Consider the following 9,320-nt stretch of genomic DNA (forward strand, 5'->3'; position numbering starts at 1 on the left):
TCAGTGTGTGATTGGAAAAACCAGAATGTGACTGTTTTTGTTGGCGTTCCTGCTGCCAGCGCCTCAGCGCTCAGGTCTCTGAGTCTGTCGCTGACAGCTGGGTCAGGAGTGCATTTGGAACCAATGACTTGAACTCTTCTTGATAAGCAAATGCTTTTGTTTTGTCCATAGACAAAAGCTTGTCAGGTGGAGAAAGAAAAACTGGAAAAGCAATTAAAACAGGTATGTTGGTCCTTACCTAAGCCCTCTTGTCACAGTTGAGGTGGCAACTGCAAGTCACTCACACGTTTATTCCCATGTACAGCGTTTCTCATGGTCCCGGTTAAAGGCGTGCGCTGCTGCAGGTGGCCCAGAGCAGCCTGTGCCTTTCATTACCGACTGAACCGTCAGTGGGTGGACCACGCTTGGGAACTACCAAAGACTTTCAGCCGTCACACTCGGGCAGAACACGCGCTTTCTGGAGCATGTTTCCAGCGGCACAAGCCTTAGTGTGTGTTCACTCAGATGGAGATTCTTTGTACACCCACAAACATCTGGGAAATATATTTCCTTGGTATTTCTTGCAGTTGCTCACACAATTTACAGTGGAAAACCATAGCAAAGATTTTGCCTCTTTCAAGAAAATGTCTTGATCACTGAAGCATTCTATCCTGTGGGTTCTCTAGTGGCCTTAAAGAATGAATATTGTTTCTCTTAATTCCTAATTTCCTTTCTGGACTTGAGTTGTCTCTGACTGCAATCTAAGAAAACTTACTTTATGCCTCAGTGGATGGTTTTTCTTCAGTGAGGACCCTCTATGACGATAACTCAGAAACAAAAAAGTTAACTCTGTATACTTTTCAAGTGTTTCTAATTCCTTCAAAATGAAGAAGTGACTATAGTTTCACCTTAGATAAAATTTGGCCTTGGAGTCTCGTCTGTATTGGTCCTGAATCTATACTGACATATTTACTATTTTGAGTTAGAATTATTCCAGATTGGGCACCTCAAGATTGAAACCCAAGCTTGTTGTGTAGAGCACGTGTCAGTGTAACTCCCCAGTTTCACCCACTGCCCATGAACCGACAGCCTTGTTCTCCCCAGATGTGTTTGCCAACCTGTCACTGCGGCTTGGTTTTCCACCTGCGGGATCCCTGGGGACCAGCAGGCCCTGCGGCTGTGCAGAATCCACAGGAGCACCCAGTAAGTAAGAGCTTTCATTGTGGCAAATAAATGCTTAGTGTTCTCTTTAGGTAAAAATTATGTGCATCTCTGGAGTTTTGGCATGTAATACTACTATCTGTAGAAAGAGCTTCTATTTTCTCTCATCCCCTAATTTGTACTGTTCCGGTGGTCGGTGTACAATATAATTATCTTTGAGACACTGAATCCACAGGACACATAGATATGAATAAATTAACTGAAAGGTCTCAAACTGAGGTATGATTTCTTGAACAAACATGTAACATTTCATATGGGTCATTTTCAATTGGCATGCCCAACTCTACTCAAAGGATGTTTTTATGTGTAAAGAAAAGCAAAGTAAATATGGGCAAACAAAAAATGAGATGCTTCTTTTAGTTATAAACGTAAATTGAACAACTATGGATATGGCTGCCTGTGTGCAAAATAGCTTTTGACATTTTTCAATTGAAAGGATTTTCTTAAAGGATCCAAAAAAAAGTGACCCACTTAAACTGTTCTCCACGGCTGTGTCTGCCCAGGCAGAATGAAGCGAACAGTTGAGCAATTATTTGTGAGTGGAATTGATTTGGACAGTCAACCTGAATAAGTCAAACCCGAAGTGCCCTTCCTTTCCTTCTCAGTGGCAGTATCTGCCCCCTCCTCTCCCCACAGTCTGAATTCTGCTTCTGCTCTCCATTTTGCCTATGTAGACAGAAACTTTATCCAGGAAAAGAGTTACACATTTTTCTAGATTTTGGATTTGCTCGGACAGTTCACCCCACATTCCTTAGTTTTTATTAATGGTGTTTCCAATGATGCAAAAAATTTGAGATTTTAACTGGGATTTTCCTGGCAAGGCACATACAGACCGCCTGATTCTCTTGGTTGCCTGAAACCTCTCATACTTTGGTACTTGAGTGTGACTCAAAGCCCGTGTCTCAAGGGAGGATATGACGACTCTCTGGGTGGCATGAGCATGTCAGGATTTAATGAGCATCTCTGATTTGGCCCTGGTGTGACACAGCACACTGCCGAGAACTGGGTTTTCATGTTACCCGTTGCTAGTGCTGTTCCCTCTTCCTTTCTCATTTCCTCTTTTCTTTACCTGTTTCTTTACCTCTTCCTTTCTCATTTCCTCTTTTCAGTCTTTACTAGAAACATTTCTGGGAATCTTCAAACACAGCTATTATTCCTTAAAATTTTTTTTTTCCAAGAATGTAGGAGTAGACTAAGATTGTGGGAAACATAAAGAGAAATCTATTTAGGAGTTAGCTTCTACAGGTTGGGGAATTGGAGAGAGATTTTTATAAAAGATTAACAATAAAACCAGTAAGTCATTCAAGTTTAGGAGTAGAAATGGCATTTTTGTCAACTCTTCATTTACAGAAGGAAGAAAGGACTTCACCTTCTCATTAGACTTTCCTGTCACCTGGAAGGGGCGAGGCCATCAAGACCACACAAACTTAGCACCAACACAGATCCACGTTTGAAAACAGGACTCCAGGCCATGCGTAATGGCCTACAGTTTCAAGCTGTATTCAGTTTTTTAAAAAATCTTACATAATGGCAGAATTTACAGCAAAATCCTCAGAGTTAATTTCAAAAGAATATTCTATGTTTCTTGCTAATAGCTAAGCCTGAATTCAGTAACAGGCAATGATGCTGGTGACATGATGGCATATTCACCTTTTGGTGACTCTTCTGAGCTATAAAACTGAGGCTCACATCACTTACCCTGTGTGTTACTGGAGACATCTAAAAATAGATGAGAAGATAAAAAGCAGAGGTGATCTCATTTCCCCTTTTAGCTTTTTCATGAGCCAAAGGAGCCAGGAGCCCAGGTGCCTGAGTGGGGCAGGGTGAGGTCACACTGTCCCGGCTCTGAGACAGGCGGCGTTCCCAGTGTTGTGTCAGGTCATCGAACTTTGTAGGCTACTGTTAGTGGCCGGGCAGCCCTATCAGTGCTCTCTAGTGGCTCACGTTAGAGAAATTTTCCTCAAGTTATTTTTAGGAGATAATTGAATAATGGCACAAAAGATGTATATTGTCTGTGTCTTGTGCGGAAGTAGGAGGCTGGGGTGGGCATTCGGAGCGGAAGGCAGGCCTACTTTGTGGCCAGGTAAAGCTGAGCTTGCTCCGTTCCAAGGAGTTAAATACAAAGATGCTGGCCTTGGAGCTATCTTAATAGTTCAGGTCTGTAGCTTATTGTTTATTCAATGCAATTTGTTTGACATGCTCCCTGACATTCAATATCTAGCTGTTCTTAACTAGTATAAACCTAAGAGAAAATCCCACGAGAAAAATCTGGTCTTTCTAGACTAGCCTGGTGCAGCAATTTGGAGAGTAGGTTCTGCTGGAGAACCGTGCAGAGGGAAGGGTGAGCCCTGCGTCGCCATCCCCGTCCCCGTCTAACAGCTTAGGTTTCTTCCTTGAAGAAAATAGAAAACATATATTAAACTTGCATTTTTTTTCCTGGCCTCCTCATTGCCTCCAGTGTGAGGGTTTTTAAAAAAGTATGTGTCGATGGTAAGTTGCTTTGTTTTATGTATGGGCTATGGTCAGTTTTACACAAGTGTTTATACTTCTGCAGATATCCAAAACACATCTGTTTCCAGAGTGGATACGTTTTCTTTCTTTCTTTCTTTCTTTTTTTGAAACAGATGTGTCCTTCTCCACGCCAGCACAGCTCGGCAGCTCGCAGAGGCTTGTCTGCACCAGGGAGAGGGCTGACCATGGCTGGGGGGCCACGAAAGGAATTCTCGGCTCGGAAATCTGCCTGTGTGGGTTTGCCATGGCTCCTTCTGGCTCCACAGCCAGTGGTGTATGTCACAGCTGAAGCCAGGTCACCTGACTCGGCAAGAGCTCTGAAATCACCCTTGTCACAAATGATTCACGTGCCAGCATATAATGTCAGTAGTGATTCTTGTTTTTTGGTTCATTTAATTGGAAAGCTCTTTTTGGTTGTCAGTAGAAAAAAAGCCAAACTCTGTAAAATAATTTTAAAGAGATTTATTCTGAGCCAAATTTGAAGCTCAAAGCCAAGAAGCCTTGAGCAAGTGGACTCGCTGTGGCTGGGTTACAGTTTGGTTTTACACATTTCAGGGAGACAGGGGTTACAGGTAAAGTTATAAATCAATACGTGGGAGGCTACATTGGAAGGGGTGGGGCTTACAGGTGGGTTTAAAAATTCTTTGACTTGTAATTGGCTAAAGACATGAAGCTTTGTCTAAAGGCTTGGAGTGTTTTAAGATAAGGAGGTGTTAATCAGAGAGAAGCCACAGGACTTACATTTGTTGTGTAAACTGAGGACCTGCAGGTCTGTCTTGCATCCCCTTAGGCCTGTTAGTGGGTTACAAAGATGTCCCCAAAAAGGGAGGGGGCGTGATAAGGCCTGTCTGACCCCCCTCCTCCTGGCAGACAGTTTAGTTTTAGGATATTCCCTTGGCCAAGAGGGGGTCCATTCAGTCATCCCATGGGGGGTGAGCCTTAAGATTTTATTTTAGTTCACAGGTCTGTAGGTTTAACTAAATTGCTCAGAATTATACAATAATTTTGTGGTCTTGATCATTAGGGAATTATAGGTTTAAAAATCTTTTGATTGTGCAGACATTTTTGTTATGATGGAAGACATTGTTTTACTATATGACTGATATATTCAGGAATATACTAGTCAATATGCCATATTTTGGGCTGAAAATATGAAAGTTCAAGCGATGGAAAGAAAAATGAGTAGAAAAATAAAACTATATCTCTGATAATCTATAAGCAAAAATTATTTCTTAAAATTCCTATTTTATTCCTTTAGTAAATGCTTATATTTTACTCATATTTATAAGAAATGAACCTTTTAGAAATGAGGATATTTAATATTGACCAGTATATTGTGCGTTATAGATCATCCAGTTCTGTTTTGACTAATTTCCTGCAACTCCTGAAAAATTACTTTTCTGACCCACAATAAATGTATCACATTATATTTTGATCCTAGTATCTTCGTCTTACGACAGCTCAACCTGAAGTAGTAGCTCTATTAAATGTTTACAGAGAAGTAGCTTCATTCGATTAATAAAAGGCATGGCAGGTGATTACATTTCAATAATACCACTGGATTCTCCTCTGACATTTCTGAGGCCTCGCACAAGAATAAATGGGGAACTGTGTGTTATGTAGTATTTTTATATATATGGAGTTACGCAAATTAATGAATCAATCTCAGAAACTCACATAGTCTATCTTCGTCCTACCCGAGTACAACTTAGAAAGCTCAGATTCAAAACCACCCAGGGCCGGCACATGGTGGCACAGGGAGCCCTGAGTGTTGGCCGCCTGGGACCCACCACTTTCCGACTGTGAGGACCCTTGAGCGTGGACATGGGGACAGCCCAGCTGGCACATCCCAACTCTGTCCACTTGCCCCCCACTACCCTACACATAGCACCCCTTAGTCAGCCTTCAGGCCTGCGAAGAGGACAGCCTGCATCCTGGGAGTGGGCCCAAGGTCACTTGGGCAGTGACTTTGGGGGTCTGCGTTTGGGTGCCAGGAGCTTGTTCTGGAGGGACGGATAGTCTCGCTGTGAGGGGGGATGTGGCTGGGGGGGCCAGAGCGGATCCCCTAAAGCATGGGGACCAGTGAAGGCCCCCCGGCCAGGGGCTGTAGGTGCTGAGTGCCACCCCAGTCTTCCCGTCAGCGGACTTTCGCCTTGCTCCATTACTGTCGGTGGTTATTGTAGAATGCTCTGGAGACACATTGAAAATCAACTTTTCTTTCAAAAACTGAAGATTTTAAGTGAAGGTTTTCAAGTCATTTGAGACTTGGCTTTCTATCTTCATGGCATTAAATAATGATGTTTTTCATACATGGAAGTCCACAGATGTTAATGGGTTACAGTTTCTGTTTAGAAGCATTTACAAAAGAACATTTTGATCTTGTCTCATCTGTTATCAGAATAAGATGCAAAATGATTTCTATGCCTCCAGAACAATGATGGCATAGTAGAGTTAGTATAACCTTGAAAACATGTTGTTTGTTTCCTCCTTTCTGAAATGTCCGCAGGCTAAGTTTTCTGACTGCATTGCATGCCAGCCACTTCTGTCCATTCCAAATTTTTCATGTGGTGCAGAGTTGAACTTGGTCTAATGAGCTCGAGCTCGATTCTTGCATGGTTGGAAAGGCATGAAATGTAGGCTTGTGAGATTGTGCTGTGAGCAAACATAGTTCTTTCTTTACAATATAGAAGATCAAAGCCTAAATATTATAGCTGGCCTATACTAATGTCTAATAATCACTAATTAACCGAATCCTGACTGAATTCATTTCCTAGGACTGCCGTAGCAAAGTACCACAAACCGGGTGGCTTAAAACAGCAGAAACTTTTTCTTCACAGCTTTGGAGGCCAGAAGTCCCAAGTCAAGGCGTGGGCTGGGTCGGCCTCCCTCTGGACCCCCAAGGGAGGGTCTTTCCTGGCCTCTCACAGCTTCAGGCAGCCCCTCTGAGCTGCGCCTCCTTCCTCCCAGGCCAGCTTCCCTCTGTGTCTGCGTCCCCATTTCCTCTTCCAGTTAGTGTCGTACAACAGTCCACCCTAATCCAACGTGACCACTTTTTAACCCAATTACAGGATTACATTGCAGTCATATTTCAAAGAAAGGTCATATTCACAAGTTCCAGGGTTGAGGACATAAATATATCTTTTTTTTTTTTTTTTTAGAGACAGAGTCTCACTCTGTTGCCCAGGCTAGAGTGAGTGCCGTGGCATCAGCCTAGCTCACAGCAACCTCAAACTCCTGGGTTCAAGCGATCCTCCTGCCTCAGCCTCCCGAATAGCTGGGACTACAGGCATGCGCCACCATGCCCGGCTAATTTTTTCTATATATATTTTTAGTTGGCCAGATAATTTGTTTCTATTTTTAGTAGAGACGGGGTCTCGCTCTTGCTCAGGCTGGTCTCGAACTCCTGAGCTCAAACGATCCACCCACCTCAGCCTCCCAGAGTGCTAGGATTACAGGTGTGAGCTACCTCACCCAGCCCATAAATATGTCTTCTGAGGAGACAGAATTCAAGTCATGACACTAACTATATGCTAAGCCGCCTTTGCTGTGGGTGATCTGGAGTCAGAAAGGAAACTTCCAGATCCAGAAGGGAGAGACAGAAGCATCCTCCCTCCCGATGCTCTTCCTTCCTTCATCCCCTGCCAGGTGTCCCTCTTTCATCCATTCTATTTTAGCAGGTAGCTTCCATGCTAAAATTTCCTTCATTGGTCTTTGGGGATATTAATTTCTGTTGTTTGGTGCAGCACTGTGTAGCAGACACTTGGTTTTCTTCCTGAGAGCCCCTTTCCTCACTCTAGAACCCGTATTTGGTGTAGGTCTCAGGGAAGATGAGTCTTGTCCCAGTGGCTACCCCCAGCCGATCACAAGGCAGCGCAGCTGTTCCTTCCCAGTGTGGGATTGGGCTGGGAAGAAGCACCTGACCCGATTGATTCTAAGTTACAAGACGTGCGTGGACATCAATGCGGATGAGGTGTCCTTGAGGGAAAGATTCTAAGCTCTTAAAAAGAGGCATGAGAGAGAAAGCCCTTTTGTTTATTTATTTTGTCTCTGGACATCCATGTGTGAGGCTGTGTAAGGTCTGGAGATAGAGTCATTTTGCAAACATGACAGGGCCTCACCAAGGCAAGGCAGGCAGGACACAAGGATGACGCCGGATACTTAATAGTGTCCTTGATGTGCTCAATTGACGAACCCTGCAGCCTTCCTACGTCTGTGTGGTAGTGAAGTTTCCATGTTGACCCAGCTGCTGAGAGGAAAAGTCGGAAGCCTGTCTCTCCAGCAGTCTGGGAGCAGCTAATCCGCCCATTTTCAGTCAGCTTGGGTTGTTCGCCATAGTAATACACATGTATTCCATGCTTATTCTTGTCAGCCTCAGTCTGTGATTTCATTTTGAGCAATCATTTGGCATTTTTGAAATGGTTTGCCTATTGCTAGGCTGCATCTTAGTCCCTGTGCTTTCTGAAAAGACAAAGTGGAACACAAGAGGCATGTATGAGAAAAAAGTCATGAGATCTACAGCTCAAATAATAAATAGCCTCGTGTAAGGTCTTATTTCAAACTTGAAACTTTGGCCTAAATTTTAGTGTCCTTTATACGGAATGGATGTATTTCAGAGTGTTGGCTGTGTTACAAAGCTAACATCGTACATTTACCTGTTGTAATACATAATGAAATTAAAGGCATATTCCCCATCAAAAACACCGCCAAGTAGAATTGAATTTTAAAACTTCCAGCAAAAGACATGATCAGGTTTGCAAGTTGCTTGCCGTTGTACTACTTGATGTCATTCACAGTTGTTTGAGAATTTGCAAAGATTTCTCAGATGGGAGATTTTTATTCTAGCATTGCCGTCAATTTTCAGGGTCATGGAACTTCTCACATTCCCAAAATTCTTTTGATCACATGTTTGTGGTTCCCTAAATTTAACATTTTCTTCTTTTTTTTTTACTGGTACATGATAGCTGTACGCATTTTGGGGGTCCATGTGGTATTATGATGCCTGTATACAATGTGTAATTATCAAATCACGGTGATGGGAATATCCATCACCTCCAACACTTGTCTTTCTCTCTGTGTTGGGAAACCTAAAATTCTCCCCTTCTAGCTATTTTGAAATATACTATACAAATGACAATCCAAAAGTTTGAAATTCTAGCTTCCCCACACCTGTCTCTGTGCCCAGACCCACAGCTCAAACATCATTTCCTCATCTCACACAAGGTGGTGAGCTGGACCCAGCATTTCTAAAAGTTGCACACTGGGAACCCTAAATGGCAAGACAATAATAAATGTGCTTGGAACATAGACTCTCTTGGAAGGTCTCCATCAGAGATGAAAAACTGAGGGCCAATTTTGCAGTCTAAGTCATGACCTATATTTGTTTTCGTATCTGAATATTGAGTAAATTGAGACAGCAAAAAATGTGCCATGCAAACTCCAAACACACTGTATTCCTTCAGTAATACACATTCAGTAGTTTTAAAACTTGACAGAACACTCTCTTCCTTTTCTAAATGTCAGGAATGTGTTTCTAATGATGTTAGACCACAATATCATACGTTGCAATAGGTGCCACCACTTAAAATCCTTTGCCAGGATGTGAAAATTCC

The 9,320-nt window shown here is 42.8% G+C and overlaps 1 pseudogene; it reads left to right on the forward strand.

Moving 5' to 3' along the window:
* The window catches only part of LOC123640221, a 40,224-nt pseudogene extending 36,021 nt beyond the window's left edge, over window positions 1-4,203 (forward strand).
* Window positions 4,204-9,320: the final 5,117 nt, after the last annotated feature.

Source organism: Lemur catta, chromosome 6 (genome assembly GCF_020740605.2).
Source record: "Lemur catta isolate mLemCat1 chromosome 6, mLemCat1.pri, whole genome shotgun sequence".
NCBI lineage: Eukaryota > Metazoa > Chordata > Mammalia > Primates > Lemuridae > Lemur > Lemur catta.